At 45.4% G+C, this 19,467-nt stretch overlaps 1 protein-coding gene across 1 annotated transcript in view; it reads right to left on the bottom strand.

The window, feature by feature from the left end:
• Positions 1 to 15,838, bottom strand: part of WIPF2 (WAS/WASL interacting protein family member 2) — a 37,412-nt gene extending 21,574 nt beyond the window's left edge. The window contains exon 1 of the mRNA XM_078865984.1: positions 15,519 to 15,838. The gene's annotated coding sequence lies outside the window, so the exon portion shown is untranslated. The remainder of the gene's footprint in view (positions 1 to 15,518) is intronic.
• Between the last annotated feature and the right edge of the window lie 3,629 nt (positions 15,839 to 19,467).

Below are 19,467 nucleotides of genomic sequence, written 5' to 3'. Positions count from 1 at the left end.
CCACCCCACCGCCATCCTCGGCCACGCTTAAAAAAAAATAGCGAATCTATGCGGTCAAAAAATAAATAAAACCCACGCGGTAAAAAAAAAGCAAACCCACACGGTCAAATTAAAAACGGGACTCCCGCAATTTTGGGAACAAAACAAGGCAACGTGTTCAAACGACCGTCGATACAATTAGCATCGCGTTTCTCTGCGGCGGCAGGGGGGGGAAACACAAAACGCAGATGCGTTTCCAAAATAAATTTCGCCGTTCCTCAAGCGGGACGCATTTGCGCATGAAGGAAACAAACAGGTCGCGCGCAACGATCATGGTGGCACGTGCGTTTCTCTCCACGAGTATTTAATTCGCGGTGCACGGAAGCCGACGGGCGGGCGTCAGAGAATTGTGCGTTTAAGAGTATTTGGCTGCCGCTATAAATGTCCACGCAATAAGCCACTTGTCATTGGGCTGCTATCATTTGTGGCGAGGTCGCTTCTGAAAAAGAGCTACACAGCTCAGGTTGGGGGGGGGGGGTCTTAGCTGGTAAAATACGAAGAGTAAAATAGATTTTAAAATTAGTTTGCACGTTTGCAAATTGTAGGGGGGGTTTTTTTGCCCTGTTTTCGGGCCTCTCAAGCTTAGAGCAACCATCTTTGGAGCAAATATGGACAGTTTTCACTCGGGTAAGACCCTAATAGCAACACGGCTTTATACTAAAGCTTAATTCACTTTGGAGCGAGTCTATACAAGTTATGGGTAACCCCGCCACCCCCCCCCCGCCACAAACAGTTACCGACGAACGGACGGTGCTAACACATAAACGCTTCCATCCAGAGCTGTGGAAGGTTAAAACGGCAGTTTGTTACTTCATTCAGAGAGGACAGCGGAGAAAACAAATATTTTTGCATTGTACTTTGCTGCAACGCTAACACTCCCCCAGCTTCACCAACCCGCATTGTCCAGAATGGTATGGTCGAATGACCCTGCGTGAGACACACAGCATGAGACCCTCATTCAGCAGTGGATTGACATGTACGTTACACGAAAGAAGACCAATCAAACATCTCACGATGTTGGCGTAATGTTAACTACCTCACTCTGTATACAGGAGGTCGTGGCTTCGATCCCGACCCTGACGCTTATATATTTGGAGTTTCCATGTTCTCCCCATGGTCACGTGGATTTTTCTCCAGGTCCTCCGATTTTTCCCTCCACATTTAGAAAAATTAGTTTTAGAGTATTTGGTTGCTATAAATTTCCACGTAAGCCGCTTCGTTGAGCTATCATTTGTGGCCAGGCCTTTTCCTAAAAAGAGCTGTAAAGTTCAGTGGGATTTACCTGGTAATATAAAATAGTTTAGCTTAATTCATAGTTTAGTTTACATTTTTTTTATCTTTGGTACTGTAGGTGAAACTATTCAAAGCAGACGGCCCACTCTCAGCGATTGTCACAAGGACAGCCTTTGGGCTCAAACGAGCTCAGCTGGATGTTTAGTTTATGCACGTTTAATTTCAAAGGGCCAAACAAACACGAGAGGAATTCAGTGTCGCTCCATGCGGAGTTACGCAAGTCGAGCGCCTTCATTCTCACAATGCCGTGCCCGCGATGGTACAGTGTGGCTTGCCTTTTGGAGCAAAAAATAACCGTCGTCATAAGCCACAATCTATCCACTGCTCAATTGAAGGCCTCCCCCCCCACCAAGTCATCGCCATCTCTCGCGGTCTTGTGATTAAGGACCGCCATCTCGAATTCACGTGCATTGCGGCTCTTGAAATAGTGAGGGGGGTTTTTTTCCCCAATTAGAAAAAAATGGCTCTTCTTGTTACTTGGGTCGCCGACCCCTGACCTGCACACAAGCTGATTTTATCGCTCCGTCTCCGTGGTTGAAACATTCCGGCTGCATTTCCTCCTTTGGCTGCAACTCCGTCGTTAGTCTCGACCACTATACAGATGTTAGGAGTGATTATATTTTGCAAATCATGGCCACAGTTCCGGGTCCACAATCGATTCTCTCTTTAACGTGATGGTGAATGTATGTATGTTGAACTTATTTTGCACCGTACGTAGCCAACCGTGCCAATTGGACATGCGGAATTAACGTAGTGGCCTCCAGTGGCTGCAGGAGCCATGTGAACCCATCACGCACCCATACAACATACACAAATTTTAAAAAACATAAAATGTCTTACACACGCGAGGTTCAGTGCACATATCGTTATTAATCCACGCATCGGTGACCATTCCACCCCCAAAAGATTGAGAATCACTGTGATAAGAAGAAACCCGAAGCTAAACAGGCCTCCTGTCAGTCAACTGCTGGATGAAGGCATACCCTCACCAAGCAGGTCACGGGGGTTATTTGACCACGCTTCATCGAGTGCGGGGGGCCTGGAGAAAGCGAACAGGAGCGTGAACGTGGCAGCGTAACAATTACTTTTGATCACACATAATGTAGCTCCCCCCACCGTGCCCCCCCCCAGCGTGTAAGGCCTGTTTAACGCAGTGGTCGGCCCAATCTGAGAAATATCCAAGACTGAAGGAATTCAGGTGCTCTCCAGGTGATTTGGTCACAAGCCATGTAAAACTAGTCATAACTTAAGTCTCCGGATGAAACGACGTTTTTTTTCTTTTATTTTGCCGTATCTTAAGGAAAGAGTTGGGGAGGAGGGGATGAGTGTTATAATACAGTCGGTGTGTGTGTGTTGCGTGACCAGATTTGTCTAAATGTACCGACATCGGACACAAATAAGAAACGAGTCTTACTTTCCGTATCGCACTTTGGCAGACTGCTGTCAAATACACTGCTGAGAGAAACGTGGGTCCAAGGTACACAGCGATCATCACACGCACTCTCAGGTCACACCCAGGTCACACGCGCTCTTAATGCCATTACACATCACGAGTTTCATCATCATCATCAACATGCTCACCGCTCTGACTCATACAGTACTTGCCAAAGCGCAAAAACAATGAACAAGCTGGCAAACCCTTCACGCGCCCACGAACAACGGCCACACCACCTTCCAACGTTGTCACACGCAACCCCACACTCAGCACCATGTGCGTGGATTCCCATGGAGGTGTTGTTTTGGACTACGCTCAAGCAAGAAACAAAGTGCGCCCCCCCCCCCCCCCCCATATGCTACGCACGGCAACACAAGTAATTCGGGGAAGGTGACGTGGCCCCAGTGGTAAGCGCATTCGCTCGATTGTTGCAGAGGCTATAGGTTCGAATCCGGCAGCCCACCCTGGTTATTGCCGCGGGTTTATTAACCACAAAATACGTGGCCGTCCGTTTCACAATGGACGTGAAACATCAGCTGGTGGTCATTCAAAATGAGTAGACTTTTCAATGCGTAACGGCTTCCACGGTCCAACTTTGAGAAATTTGAGATTACAGAGAGCAACATCGCCCCCAACTGTGAAACTCCTGCGGACTGTGTCCATGAAACACAGCTTCTTCGTGATAGCCTTGCGCGATATGAATGGCGCAAACACCAACTGCACAAAATTATTGCCGTTCCGCATACTAACCGCAACCCCTTTATAGTTTAAAATAATTATCTGCCAATCAGTATTGTATGAGCAACCATACCCGTTGCTCAAAACAAAACTTATATGAATGCGAGTGCTTATTGAACCATACTGACAGGGCTCTATTTCTCACTGTCTCTTTTCCGCGGACGCAGCTAGACTCGAGTAGTCCACGTGATGTGTCGCCACAGCCATAACAGTGAAAGGTACACTCGATGCAGAAATATTTCCAAGTTGCTGAACCGTACATCACGCAGTCCGTCCTCAAAGGGCGATGACCTCTCTTCCATCGGGAGTCAGTAATCCTTTGGCATATTAACACGGTTGGTACGATCGATCAGCGTTTGAATGACACACACCCTTCCACTGAAGATCACACGCCCGCACACACCGCTGAGATCCAGCTTCACCGGTCGACACAGTAACCACCTCGTCTCCTGGCTTGTTGTTCTTTTCTCCCTCTCTTCAAGACGATGTCTCTCAAGCAACCGAGGGGCTTGAGCCAAGGCTGCGTGCAACTGTCCGTTTTTAGCGAACTGTAGATAATTTTATTGTTTTATATTTTATTGTTTCCCTTCTACGTGACTTTACCGAGAGAACCAGGAATATGTAGAAAACCCATTCATAATAAGGGTTTTTGGTTAGATCGCGTTATTTATAAATATGTCACAACCCTCCACCACCCGACATGGCCAATCAGTAAAAAAATGTGTCACGTTGACAAAAGACAAATAGTTCACTAATATAGCCCACTGCTGTGTTGAATAGTGGATCCTCAACGTTTACAATTTGAGTAGGACGACGTTTCGCTGTAAATTACATCCAGCATCTTCGGGCGATTTGCCAGAATAGTGAAGCCCATCAGGATTCGAGATCCGAAGTCGGGGTGTAGGTGGGGGTGTTTGCAATTATATAAAAGATCAGTAATCAGCCACTTAGCATGTGACTCACCTGTAAGGAATTGCAATGTGTGTTGTGTATTCCTTAATAACACGCTTCCAGGCTGCACTGGGTCTATAGATATCACAGCGATTTAAATTATTTGAATTCTTCTCAAATTCAATTGATTCTCTAACTAATCTTGGCCAATAATGATTAGTTTTGCATACCACTTCAACGTTATCAAAAGGAATTGAATGTCCTCGTTGGCAAGCATGCTCTGCCACTGCTGACAGCTGTGTTTTGGAGAATTTAATATTCCTGTGGTGTTCTTTTCGTTTTACGCTAATGTTACGTCCCGTCTGTCCAAAAAACACTTAGCACATAAGGAATTGATACGATCTGTTGATAACTTCGGTTGATAATACAGTGGTACCCCGGAGATCGAACTTATTTCGTTCCAGAAGGCCATTCGAACACCGATTTGTTCGAACACCAAATTAATTTTCCCCATAAGATTTAATGTAAATGACATTAATTGGTTCCAGACACAAGAAATCTCTCATTATAAAGTATTTTTACACGAAGTTTACAGTAATTACATGCATAAAATTATTTTAAAAAACAAGAAACACAATGAATAAATGGAGTAAATGAATAAATATATGGAATAAATTAAATAAATGAACATTGAACTTCACTTTACCTGTCGCAAGGAGAGCTGATGGCTTGAGTGGAAGGTGGTGAGGAGGAGGAGGAGGTAAAACCTTGGTCTGGGCAAGCGTCATGCACGCTGGGCCATACGCGTCTCTGCCATACAGGTTCTTTCAAGTCGCGATTGACCGTTCGACCTCCGAATTTCGTTTGGTTGCCGGGGCAATAAATGTTCGGAAATATCGTTCGAACACCAATTTGTTAGAGTCCTGGTGCGTTCGATCTCCGAGGTTCTACTGTATATTTAATCTAACTAAAACTAAGCAAATTGATTAATTCTCCAGATTCCACAGCAAACAAGTCCCAAATAATAACGAACAATTTAAAAACAAAACTGTAATGAACTTAACTAACACTGATTTAACCAGTGACATGCTTCCACCCTATAAACTCAGCGCAGCCTGGAAGCGTATTATTAAGGAATACACAACACACATTGCAATTCATTACAGGTGAGTCACATGCTAAGTGGCTGATTACTGATCTATTACATAATTGCATACACCCCCACCGACACCACAGCTTCGGATCTCGTATCCTGATGGGTTTCAACAATGATCACGTCATCCTGCACTATCTAAGACCGGAAGCAGGTGGATGGCTTCACTATTCTGGCAAATCGCCCGATGACGTTCCAGCGAAAAGTCGTCCTACTCAAATTGTAAATGTTATGGATCCACTATTCAACACGCCGGTGGGCTAAATTAGTGAACTATTTGTCTTTTGTCAACGTGACACATATTTTGCTGATTGGCCATGTCGGGTGGTGGAGGGTTGCGACACATTTATAAATAACGCGATCTAACCCAAAAACACCTTTATTATGAATACTGGTCGCGAAAGCCTACGTGTTAAACTGTAGACAACCTGGCTCAACTGAAAAAGTAGAAACTTTTTTATTTACCAAGTAAGGCCCACTGAGCGATGTAGCTCTTTTTCAGAATCGACCTGGCCACAAATGATACCTCAACCAGGTTAATTATCACGTGGAATTGTATAGCAGCTAAAGACTCGCATGTTGATTCTAAATGTGGAAAAACCAGAGGACCTGGAGAGAAATCCACGTGACCACAGCAAGAGAGACGTGCAAACCCCAAATATACAGGCATCAGGATCGAACCCACGCACTTTGATAATTTTACAAAAAAATAATTCTAGTATTAAGAAAGAAGGCCATCGGGAAACTCCCATGCAGATATTGTGTGGCGTGGACATGCAAAAGAGAAGGGGGGGGCAATCTACTTACAACTAATTACAATCAATGGCCTTGAGAAAGAAAGAAGGCGGCTGACATTTGAATTGTGCGTGATAACACGCTTCTATTTTTTTTTCTCCGCTACCCCAGACGCAATTATCTGGCTCGAACACCGCAGCGTGAGGTTATAGTCGTTGTGCTACACCAACAACATACGTACGAAGAGAGGGGAAAAAACACTTGTTTCTATCAAATATGTTACGCATTGCTCGGTGTCAGATCTCCTTTGAAAAAGAAGACGTTTCATCTCAATGGACTCTTGCCTCGTGTTAAATAAAGGCATTGATTGATCGGCAATGGTTTAATTAGCCAAGTTTAATTAACATGACTGAACATTTAATATACGGAAAGGGGAGAGGTCACATTTCCACGTTTTCATTAAATTACAATAACAATGGCATTTATTTGCTCAGCGAGTCGAATCTATTTTTAAGGCTGGTCCTGCCACATTGGAATGTTTGGTTAATTCTCTCAAACGGAGTTTGTTAAGTGGAGTGAAAACCTGGAGAAAACCTACGAGCATGAGGGAACACCACTTAAAGCTCCACGTGGATGGATTCAGGAATCCATTGTCATGCTGCTGTCTGGTAATTATCGATGTAAACTCGTGGGCAGACGGTCCTATGGACGAGGGGTGCAACACTCAACTGACACTCACCACATAACGGGAAAAAAAAACTCACCACTCACTATTCACCTGTCATTCACCATGCACTCAATCGTAACACTCACTCATTTTTCCTAACGCTCCACTGAAAATAACCACTTACCTGACATTCACCACTCTCTCCTCACTCACCAGACAATTACCAATCATTTGATGCACTCACCAACACTCACACCTATTACCACTTAGCTAACAATCACCCTTTACTTAACAAAGACAAAGATGCCCCGTATAGCCGGTAAGACTTTTGGGGCAAGTGCTGTTATCGAGCACCTATGAAGGCCGGAACGGTACACGAGGGGGTGGGTGGCCAGCACCACGCCCGACCGCCTTTGTCTCCCCAGTGGCGATGTTTACACACCGCACCAGGTACTCATTTGAGGCTGAGTCGACCGAGGGGAGGCCCAGGACCGGTTCAGATAATCGTCACTGGTCTTGGCCGTGAGCGGGAATCGAACCCGGATCGCCGGGTTCATAGCGCAGCGCGCTAACCGCTACACTACCGCTCCCGGCTACACTACCGCTCCCCACGACACACACTACCACACACACTCGACACTTAACGGAGACTATAGTTTTGCCACTTCACGTGGTACCAACAAACTAAAGCATCACGTCCGGGTCAATGGACAACATGTGACAAACAACTCCATATTTGCCATCGCACGCCTACCCAGGGCAACGGGGGCATTCAGTACGTGGTAACCGCACACCTAACAGACGCGTCTGTGGTAACACCGTACAATGATACAGCCCGTCAACCAGACTTTCAAAAGGGACCCTTCTGTAGCTTTGCTGTTTGCATTGAGGTCACCAAACACAAGCAACGCCACTGTGACGCTCCCGGAAAATAATTTCTCACCAGCCCAGCAAGTCCGCTGGCTCACATTACAATATACAATAATTGTGATGATTTACAACCCTTTGTCAATCAAGCGGACGGACAAAGGCCTCCCCACGCCTTGTCATCATGAGTCGTTTAACCATATTTCACCACGGTGAGTCAGTGTGATGGTTGGAAAAATACCAGCGGGGGGAGGGGGGTGAGGACAGATTCAGATACGCCGTCACCACTGACGTTAACCATTGCAGAGGATTCAAACTCTGCGCGGTAACCGTTGCACCACCGCTTCCCGCTGCCATCGGCCCACTTTAGCACTCGGCAAATACCCAGAGGGGCTTACTGTTCCACCGGGGCACACCGGGCTTATCGTCTAATGCAAAAGTGGGAGCTGGTGGTGGACGGCATCTGAAATAGTTTACAACTCGGTTGTTTGGGGGCACCTATAGCGCCCCTCAAAACCATTTCCGGCCTTCGGCCAGGAAAGTCACAAAATTTGCACACCAACGCGACGCATTCACGCAAGCATCCGATGCTCCGTTTTGAAATGAAACATCTTTGAATTGTGTTATGTTTTGAATTAGAGAATTGTATTTCTTCATTAAAAGCTTATATCATTTGACATCTAGAAGACTTCATTGAAAACGACATTTCGTGTGAATTTTCTCTCGTCGTTAAGTAGATGGGGCCTTGCTGGGGGTTTCGGTTCGATGCGGACTTTCACCTGTTTGGGATTGCGGGATCGAGATAAGGTGACACAGAGCTGGCCGTGCGAGAAGACCGCCGTCTGCAGATCGATTCCAACGCAATCGAACGTCTGTCCCTGCGACTTGTTGATTGTGATGGCGTATGCGGGGAGAATGGGAAATTGTCGTCATCGCAAAACAAATGGCAAAGTCGTATCGGTGGGGGCCAAGTCGATTCTGGGAATCGATGTCGGGGAATCGATTCTGGGAATCAAGACCGAATCGCCTCGTTCTCTCTCTCTCTCTCAAAGCGTTCATAATGTTCAACACAGATAGACAAAGTTGGGCGGGTATATTACTAATTACAAATATTTTTATTCTTTGGGTCTATGTTTATTTTTATTAATTTCAACCTATCTACGTGACTTTACCGAAAGACCCAAAGAAGATGAATTCCTGCAGTCACGAAAGCTTTAAGTCAAGATTTACAAATATTTTTTTATTGTACCAGGTTAGGCCCCACTGAGCCTCTGTAGCTATTTTTGTTGAAGCCACCTGGCAATGACAAATGATAGCTCAACGGAAGTGGAAATATATAGCAGCCAAATACTCTGAACACGTAACATTTATTCTAAATGTGGAGGGAAAAACCGGAGGACCTGGAGAAAAAATCCACGCGACCACGGGCAGAACATGCAACCTCTAAATATACAGGCGTCAGGGTCGGGATCGAACCAACGACCTCCTATATGTCAGGTGAGGTAGTTATCATATCGCCACCATGGCACAACACAAAGGCAAAGCGACTCGATTGCAAAAACCGCTCGGCACAACGATGCCCGACCAATAGAAGAAAGCGCGCAACACAGCCGTGAGATTTCGAGTTGACAGCTTGCCAGCAAAGTCGCCATGAACGTGCTACCAAGCTCGTCGGGTCTCGAAATCTCTCGTCAGGGTCGATGAGGCCGACTCGTACCGCAAATCAGATGGAAGAAGACTACACGAGACTTGCAGGCGTATGTAAGCCTCGGGGCAGCGAGGAGACCAGACGAAGAATGTGCGTGATGGATTTTTTTTATATTTATGCTCATCTTTGCGCAGTGGTACTTTTTACAATCCATTCTTGCCAGGGATCCACTCGTAGTCTGCAGACACATAAGTGGTTGCTTCGCGTGCGCTGGTTTGCTCCAACAAGCACAGCACTCGTTAAAAAACGGGCTAAGCATTCCTACGCAGGACCCACCCTACCGCTACAGAGTATTGAGACAGCGTGATATATTTATGGGTAAATAAATAACCGCTTTATGGTTATTAGAAAGTAAGATTACTTGTGTGTCCCTGGCTGTCCTGGCAAACGCTTGCATCTTCATCAATGAAAAAAAAATGTGTCATCTACGTCATGTCACGATACAAATTATTCAATGGGATCTCTCGCAGAACAGCAGAGTCCTTCGCTTTCGGGAAAGATCATCGCCTGGTATACAGGAGGTTGTGGGTTCGATCCCAACACCCGTATATTTGAAGTTTGCATGTTCTCCCCGTGGTCGCGTGGATTTTTCTCTGGGTCCTCCGGATTTTCCCTCCACATTTAGAAACATGCGTTTAGAGTACAGTAAAACCTTGGATTGCGAGTAAACTTGGTCTGCGAGTGTTTTGCAAGACGAGCAAAATTTTAAATAAATATTAATTTGATAAACGAGTGAGGTCTTGCAATACGAGTAGTACGTTTTGTCTGGCGAGCGTCACGTGATCACAACTGATATACGAGTGCTTTGGATTACAAGCACATTTCTGGAACAAATTATGCTCGCTGCTATGAATTCCCATGTGATAAACCACTTAATTGGGCTATCACTTGTGGCCAGGTCGCTTCTGAAAAAGAGCTATATAGCTAAGTAAGCCTTACCTGGTAAAATAAAAAAAAAATTGTTTAGTTCATAGTTTAGTTTGGATTGTGTGGCCACAATCGTGGCAGTCATTGGTAACAGATGGGAACAGCAACTCACTTCACTTGAAAACCTGGTCTAACGACAGTTGCTCAACCCAAAATGTAAAGTTGTGCCAGCTCAGTGCTCTGATCTCTTGAGCCACCCAGCCACCTCCTCCTGGCTGTGATTTTAGTGTCCTGTTTCCCATGATTCAGAGTTCCATAGGGCACACTGTCCGATTACATAACTACACGGGCTACTTGTTTTTCAGTTGCCTGTTCCTTTCGCATATAACACACAACTGCCCCTGTAATAACTAGACATTACAATGAACGTATTAACACCGTTCTCAATTAAATAAACCGATAAACTAGTCGAGGTATAAACAGTTCTCTTTAACGGGCCACGGCGCATTCAGATAGTACCCAAAATGGTTTTTAAATGGCCAGTCAGCAAAAAGTGCAGTCACAACCCACGTGTTAAAAAAAGCAATTACCCCTATTGTTGGACAAAATATCGCAAATTCCATCAAACTGTGGCATTCAAACAAAGAATTTGTTTTCTTTCACTGTCAACCCCAGATTCCACTCAACACTATAGCATTCCATAAAGCAAATATGCGCACATTCAGAAACACGACAGACTTGTAGACAGAAAGGGCAGTTAGCAAGCACCTATAAAGGACAGCGCAGCACATGACCAACCGTGTATTTGCAATGGCTCACGTTCATACACTGCACCTGTGACCTTATTCAGGGCTGAGTCGACCTAAAGCAGGCTCAACGCTCAGTTTACATCCCACTTGCCACGGATAAAATGGCTTAATTTCCAAGTACATGTTTTGGATAATTCCGCATATAGTCTTGCCATTGATATATAAAAAGCATTGAATTTATCAACATTCTGATGTGTAGAAAAATGTTATCTGCAATAAATATAGTTTTGGTATTTGACATTGTGTTTAAAAATTCTTCCACTATTGCTGATCCCACTTTGTACTAAGGAAAATCACAGAATGTGGCCGATCTCATCAGATTATCAGAAGATAAGCTGAAGAGTCTGGAAAGCACTTGGACAATAGGTGGCCATCACACACAGCAGGTTGTTGGAGACTGTGGGGCGATGTGGTAGGCAGCAGACCGTACCGCAGCAATATTAACTGTTGTACTGTACAGTGCTTCTATGTCTATGCTCCCCCCCATCTAAGCCACCAACCTACAGTGACCAAGCATGAAGTATGGTCAAATAGCACCCACAAGACCGGCATGGCTTGGGGAAGAAGTTCACCAAGCAGTGGATTTACAAAGGGGCTACCAATTCACTTTGTTTTTTTCGGTAATGTCACGTAGATAAAAAATATAAAATGAATTAAAATGAAAAAACAAGTTGTCTCTTAATAATTCTCTTCATACGCCTCAGTAATTTTGCTGGAGCAGTCAACGCCTGATGACGGTTGCTTGTGTTGCTTACGAAACGTCGTGATTTCATTTGTTTTTCATTTAAATTTGTTTTATATATTCTACCTACGTGACTTTACCGAAAAAACCAAAGAGTATGGATCCTTGCAGTCACGAAAACTTCAAATCTAGAATGGGCTACCAAATGATGCAATGTGCCGGTTTTCTTTCGTAATTCAGATCTCTCATGGGAAAGACACTTGAAGTTCTTAAATGAGGTGTCCCCTAATATACAGAAAGTTTCTGTTCAGTTGTGCAAAGGGCCAGAAATTCTACCGAGGTACCCGCTTTGACCACTACTTCCCAACACACATATCACACGCTTACCCATGTACTAAGTTACATAACACAAACACCACTCTTTCATAAACAACACACACGAAGTTTTTATGTGCTGAACATCAACATGCACGTGTGTAATTAAAAGATCGTGTACACAACACAAACAGCAGCTGAGCCTGAATAGCAGTCTTTTAGAGCAAGTGTTGTTAGTGAGCACCTATTGAGGGGTGGTGGTAAGCCACAGACTTAATGTGCAAGGGGCTCGTGAGGCCATCACCTGGTGCTCATTTTAGGCTGAGTCGACCTAGAAGAGGACCCTCACGGGTTTGGAAAAACATCTACACTTTGAACGTGAATGATATTTCATGAACCTCAACATAAATAAATCAACTTTTAGCATACGATGCTATGTATGTTGAGCTTCGTTTGCACCGTACGGGAAATGGTGGAGCCGCGGCAATGGGGTTGTGACCACTGCCCACGTGAGTTCAATTCTCAACCACGGCTCAACGTCAGTAGAGAGTGATAGATGAACCGGTCATGGGTCCCTCTCCTCCCCGCTCAACATGCACTGACCAGCCTAGCGAAGTATGGTCAAACAATCTCCCACGAGCGGCATGGTATGGGGAAGTCGTTCTTTGACCAATGGCTTGACAAAGGATCTCAAAATCATTATCAACAGAATGCACGCACACGACAAATACAGATACTAACATATCCGCACTCACATATTTCAATAAAGCAACGTATGCAAGTTAAAAAAAACTGTAGCCGTGAATATAATACACGGTGCAAAGACGAGTAATATCTCCTGTTTAAAGCTTTGTAGGCCAAATCAAGTGTTGTTACCGACCTATTCACCGTTTATAGCCGTGAAGGGCAGGACAAGTGCTGTTACGGAGTATTTATCCCACCGATTACAGCCTTTATGGCCATGGGAAGTTCTGTTACAGAGTATCTATCCCACGATTATAGCCTTGTAGGCCATGGCAAGTACTGTTACTGAATACATTATATAACTCTTTTTGTTCCTTGGTAGTAAGTGTTATATTCGAATTGCTTATGCCTCTAAAGAATATAAAATGGCTATTATTCCCCACAAACTTTGCCTTTTGTGACCAGGACTTTACGTGAAGGAATGACACAAATGCACACCACGTTTTCTCATTGAAAAATAGGTAAATTTCAAAATATCACTGTCCTGGTCACAAAAGCAAAGTTTGTGGGGAATAAAAGCCACGTTCTGTACCTTTGAGGCATAAGCAATAAGGAAATAACACTTGCTACACAGAAACAAAAAATACATTAATTTGTTACACAGTGTTATTAATAGTGGATTATTAACTTTGCTTTTGCGTCCTGGTCACAAAAGCAAACTTTGTGGGGAACAATAGCCATGTTCTGTACTTTTGAGGTATAAGCAATTAGGAAATAACACTTACAACCCAGGAACAAAACAAAATGTGGAACACAGTGATATCTATCACCCGATTATAGCCTTGTAGGCCATGGCAGGTGCTGTCACTGAATATCTATAACCCGATTAGAGTCTTGTAGGCCATGGCAAGTGCTGTTACTGAATATCTATAACCCAATTAGAGCCTTGTAGCCATGGCAAGTGCTGTTACTGAATATCTATACCCCGATTAGAGCCTTGTAGCCATTGCAAGTGCTGTTACTGAATATCTATAACCCGATTATAGCCTTGTAGGCCATGGCAAGTGCTGTTACTGAATATCTATAACCCGATTAGAGTCTTGTAGGCCATGGCAAGTGCTGTTACTGAATATCTATAACCCAATTAGAGCCTTGTAGCCATGGCAAGTGCTGTTACTGAATATCTATACCCCGATTAGAGCCTTGTAGCCATGGCAAGTGCTGTTACTGAATATCTATAACCCGATTAGAGTCTTGTAGGCCATGGCAAGTGCTGTTACTGAATATCTATAACCCAATTAGAGCCTTGTAGCCATGGCAAGTGCTGTTACTGAATATCTATACCCCGATTAGAGCCTTCTAGCCATTGCAAGTGCTGTTACTGAATATCTATAACCCGATTATAGCCTTGTAGGCCATGGCAAGTGCTGTTACTGAATATCTATAACCCGATTATAGCCTTGTAGGCCATGGCAAGTGCTGTTACTGAATATCTATAACCCGATTAGAGTCTTGTAAGGCCATGGCAAGTGCTGTTACTGAATATCTATACCCCGATTAGAGTCTTGTAGGCCATGGCAAGTGCTGTTACTGAATATATATAACCCGATTAGAGTCTTGTAGGCCATGGCAAGTGCTGTTACCTAGTACATGTTAAGGTCAAGCAAATGTATACCCGCATAAGCACACATATGTATTAACAGACTCGGGGTTAAGCGCTGTTAAGAGAGCTCCTATGCAGGCCACATATACACAAAGCTACAAATGTACGTGTGCGTTGTATGCGTCGATTCATATATATAAAAACAAATAAACATTTATCTTGAACAGACTATTGGGGCAAGCGCTGTTAGCGAGAACCTAAGAAGGTCAACAACACGAGGTGGTCAGCATCGTCTCCCTAGTGCCGATGTTTACACACGAGATGATGCGCACACAACGTACGCAGCGTGCACGTAAACACTCTATACACATCGACAAACAACAGACAAGAAGACGCCACGTGTAGCCTGTAACACACTCTATGGCCAAGTGTTGTTTATGATAATAAGTGCTGTTACTGAATATCTACGAAGCCCGGCACGGCACACGAGGGGGTGGTGGTGGTGGGGTGGCCAGCACAACGCCCGGCCACCTTTGTCTCCCCGGTGGTGATGTTTAAACACCGAGGGGTACTCATTAGAGGCCTAGTACCGGTTCAGATGATCGTGAGTGGGAATCGAACCACGGATCGCCAGGTTCGTAGCGCGGCGCGCTAACCGCTGCACCACCGCTCCCCACACAAACCACGCACGGCACTGTACACATCAAACATTAGAGGGGCTAAAACCACATTCTATCACTTGCGTTCAACACAAGTACCGTCGAGAACTTAACGCGACTATTCGCACGTGGATAATAACAGCACTGCCATAGTTATAAGGCGAACACCGTAACGTGCAACAGTGCGACTTGGGTTTCTCCCAAGGCGAACGCGCACACAAATTGACCACATCGCATCTCCTTAAAGACACGGCAAGCGCCAACCGACGTCAATTGCTTATTAATCGCAGATTAATAGCGATAAAAAAAATATAAAACATCCTCCTCCTTCTTACATTGCATTGTTTGGAACGCTCGTGGTGGGTGAACTCACCTTAAGTCGGGCCTAGGCGGGAGGCGTCAACCATCAGCGCGGCCTCAGCTACGCGCCTCAACAAACGAAAACAACTCCACCACCACCCCTTTTACGGATAAACAAACGCGCAAAAAAAACCCCTCCTAAACAAATTCTTAAAGGCGGTGACGACGACGAGATTAACTGTAATGATTAATCGATTTCATTGTTGAAGAAAATAATAACCTTTAAGAATAAAATATAAACGCCGAGCCTGGGACGCGAACCCGTGGACACGAAACCGCTGCCTCGTTCGGTTCGGCTGCGCGAACCCGGAAGAGCTCCGGGGGCCGAGGACGCCCCCCACCCCTCCAACACCCCCCACTCCCCCCGAAACCCCCACCTCACCCCCCATCCCCCTCCCACTTCCCCCCCAAACCCCCACCTCATCCCCCCAAACCCCCACCTCACCCCCCAAACCTCCACCTCACCCCCCCTCCCACTTCCCCCCCAAACCCCCACCTCATCCCCCCAAACCCCCACCTCACCCCCCAAACCCCCACCCCACCCCCCAAACCTCCACCCCACCCCCCAAACCTCCACCCCACCCCCCCCAAACCCCCACCCCACCCCCCCAAACCCCCACCCCACCCCCCTCAAACCCCCACCCCACCCCCCCAAACCCCCACCCCACCCCCCCCAAACCTCCACCCCACCCCCCCAAACCCCCACCCCACCCCCCTCAAACCCCCACCCCACCCCCCCAAACCCCCACCTCACCCCCCAAACCCCAACCCCACAAAACCCCCACCCCACCCTCTAACCATCTTCCAACCCCCCCCAAAGCCCCCACCCCCGCCCCCAAGCACAGGGACGGCCATCTTGGTTAAGGTTACTTTTCATTTACCCGTTTAACACGTGCTAGTTAGTGATAGTAAGGCGTTCACGATCAATATTATCCATAATAAAGTTTTTCTTTTGGGGGGGGGGGGGGGGGTGTTAGCGTAAATAAAAATGTGTTGTTAAACCTGCCACCCACCCGGCACAGCCAATCAGTAAGGTTTGTCACAGAAACGAAACGTTCCAATGACTTGATGCAGACTCCTCGACCTACGAACGAGTTAGGTTATTTTATTTCTAAAAATAAAAAATATTATTTATTATTATTTATTTTTTACCTACGTGACTTTACCGAAAAAAACCTAAGAGTAGGTTACAGAGGTCTGTTCTCAAGTCGATTTCTTCGTAAGTCCAACTTTGTAGATTCCAAACAGGTTGTACGGCATGTACACAAAACATTGGGAATGGCGTTTAAGGTTTGTATAATATGTAGATGTTGATGCCACTGGTTTTTCGTGTCTTGCAGATATAGATGGCACTGGTCCTTCATGTTCTGCAAGATGTAGATGCCACCACCGCCATAATTTATTGCTCGGTGGTTGAACTTACGACTCTCGGTCCGAACAGGCAACTGGACATACGGACAGCTTTGTTCGTATCTTTGAAAGTTCGTGAGTCAAATGTTCGTAAGTAGAGCAGTCCCTGAACTACTTCACACTGATGACATTACTTTTTAATTACACGCTTTGTTGTTGTCGTATCCTGAAATATTGTAACTAAATTTTAACCCATTTCCCAATGTGGTATCGACTGCAAACTTGGTATACTTATGTCATACTGATGACAATACTAAAATATATATTTTAAACATCATTTTTTTATATGTTATGTTTCGGCTTGGCTCTAATTGTCCACGGTAAACTGACGTTGGCTGTAATTGCCCACGGTCCCGTACGTTATGGCAAGCTTCGGGGCTACTTCCTGGAGTCGTGGAGTTCTTACATTACTAGCACGGTACATTTCATTAAAGCGTGTTTAAAAAGAATGTTACTTTTTGCTCTAATTTAAGATCGAAGCAGGAGGACTTCTTCACAATTCCGGCTCATCGCCTGATGAAGCTGGTTGTTGTAATCACCGCCGAAACGTCGAACTCGAATCGTCAACGTTCTGGGTTTACTCTCCAAACGCACCGGTGTGCTGAAGTAACGAATTGGCACGTTTAGTTTACGCGACAAACCTTACTCGTTGGCTGTGTCAGGTGGTGACGGGTTTGACGACACATTTAACGACACGTCAGCAGGCACACTGCGTAACGCTACCGCGTGCGGTGACATCACAGATGTGACGTCACAAATGTGACGTCACCGCTCACTTGCCGTGCAATACATTATATCCATTATTGCCCCCCCCTCCCCCCAAAATGCAAAAGTCAATTTTTATACTTTTTGCATTGTGTACAGTCTGGAAGCTACTCACATGCCAAATCTCAAGTTTGTTGCATGTTGGGAAGTATGCTAAACATTTCAGACACGCATATTCACAAATTTCCTTTTAATTATTCTGGATATTGAAGTTTACTTGAACAGCATGTCCGATGACACGTCCGTTGAGTCGGTTGGAAGAGGTGAGGAGTGATTTGGTGGGTTGGCCGTAGTCACGCAGTGATTATGGAGAGGGGAGTGGACTCTAGTTTTAATCTGATGTTTTTGAAGGAAGGAAACGCACCGTACTTATTGCAATTATGATAAACGCTCAAAAGTTTACAAGTTTGGCAGTCGTTAAGAACAACTCGCATTAAACCTCTCTTGTGAAACGTGTGTGCGTGCCATCTTATTATTTGTCTGTCCAACATACACTTGCACTATGCACCTTCTCATAATCAGCCATGAATAATCCACTGCTGGATGAAGGCTTCAGACCCCCCCCCCCGTCAATACTGGTACCCGTCATAGGAACGAGGAATTTCCACCACTGGGATGTAAATAGTTCAAATAAGCGAGAAAACATCTGTGAATTGTAATTTTTTGCACACACTCTACGTATCAAATGTATGCGTTCCTAGTTGTGTAATATCTAGTGGAGGGCTGGGTAGGGAGGGTGGGCTGGGTGGGGGTGGGAGGGGTGGGGCTGGGTGGGGAGGGGCTGGTCACCCCGTGGTGCCCTTATAAAACTCAACGTTTAACCTACTCACGCCGGCTTGTGCCCGCTCTCACAGTAGGGCATATTTGCGGAATACACCACGCCGCCGTTGACCCTGGCCATTGACCGAGCAACCCAACGTTCCTACCAGCTCCCTCCTCAGGAACGTGTTTATTGCACAAAAGCACAGAAAAAGAGGACACGTGGATTGGATCACATAAGACGGTTTGGGATTAAAGTCAAAATATTTATACTGGAGAAATCTTATGAGCTATGAAACTCTTTGTCATTGATGCCCAATGGAGGGGCGGGTCAGAACGTCACAACAACAAACAATGCAAAGACACGATAGGAGTGCAAAGTATAGGAAGGGTAATGAAATCACTTACAATATACACACAAATAAAACTAAACTATATATTGTTTTATCTTGCCAGTAAAAGCCCACTGAGGCATTGCCTTGTTTTTCATTAGCGACCTGGTCATGAAATGATCTAAAATGTATGTTTGGCTTGGGCAGGGCAAAGTCATGGAAACTATATTGGGGGCCGTCCATAAATTTCGTCACGCGATTTTAGACGATTTTTGACCCCCCCCCCTCGTCACACGGCGTCACAAAAGTCAGACCCCTCCTCAAATATGACGTCACAAAGCTCTGCCCCCCCCCAAATAAAACATGCTTCAAATCGCGTTAAACTGTTGTCATTGTAGTGCGTATTTAATGTGGCGCTGCACTCTGATGTTGTAGGAGAAAACATTTATTAAAAAGTATATTTAATTAAGTAGAACGTGTTGTCTATATTTATAGTTGCGCATTTTGATGTGACGTCACATTTCTCAACCCCCCCCCCCCCTCGTCACACATCGTCACAAATGTCTGACGCCCCCCAGGTGCGTGACGTCATTTATGGACGGCCCCTAAGGACGGACGTATATTGCAGTAGGGGTTGCCCCATGTGGAGTGACGTCACCCGCTAATGGTTATTGGGGAGGGGTGCGGCATGTGGAG

The sequence above is a fragment of the Lampetra fluviatilis genome, chromosome 21, assembly GCF_964198595.1.
Source record: "Lampetra fluviatilis chromosome 21, kcLamFluv1.1, whole genome shotgun sequence".
NCBI classification, from domain to species: domain Eukaryota; kingdom Metazoa; phylum Chordata; class Hyperoartia; order Petromyzontiformes; family Petromyzontidae; genus Lampetra; species Lampetra fluviatilis.
This window is presented reverse-complemented; position numbering and strand designations above follow the sequence as displayed.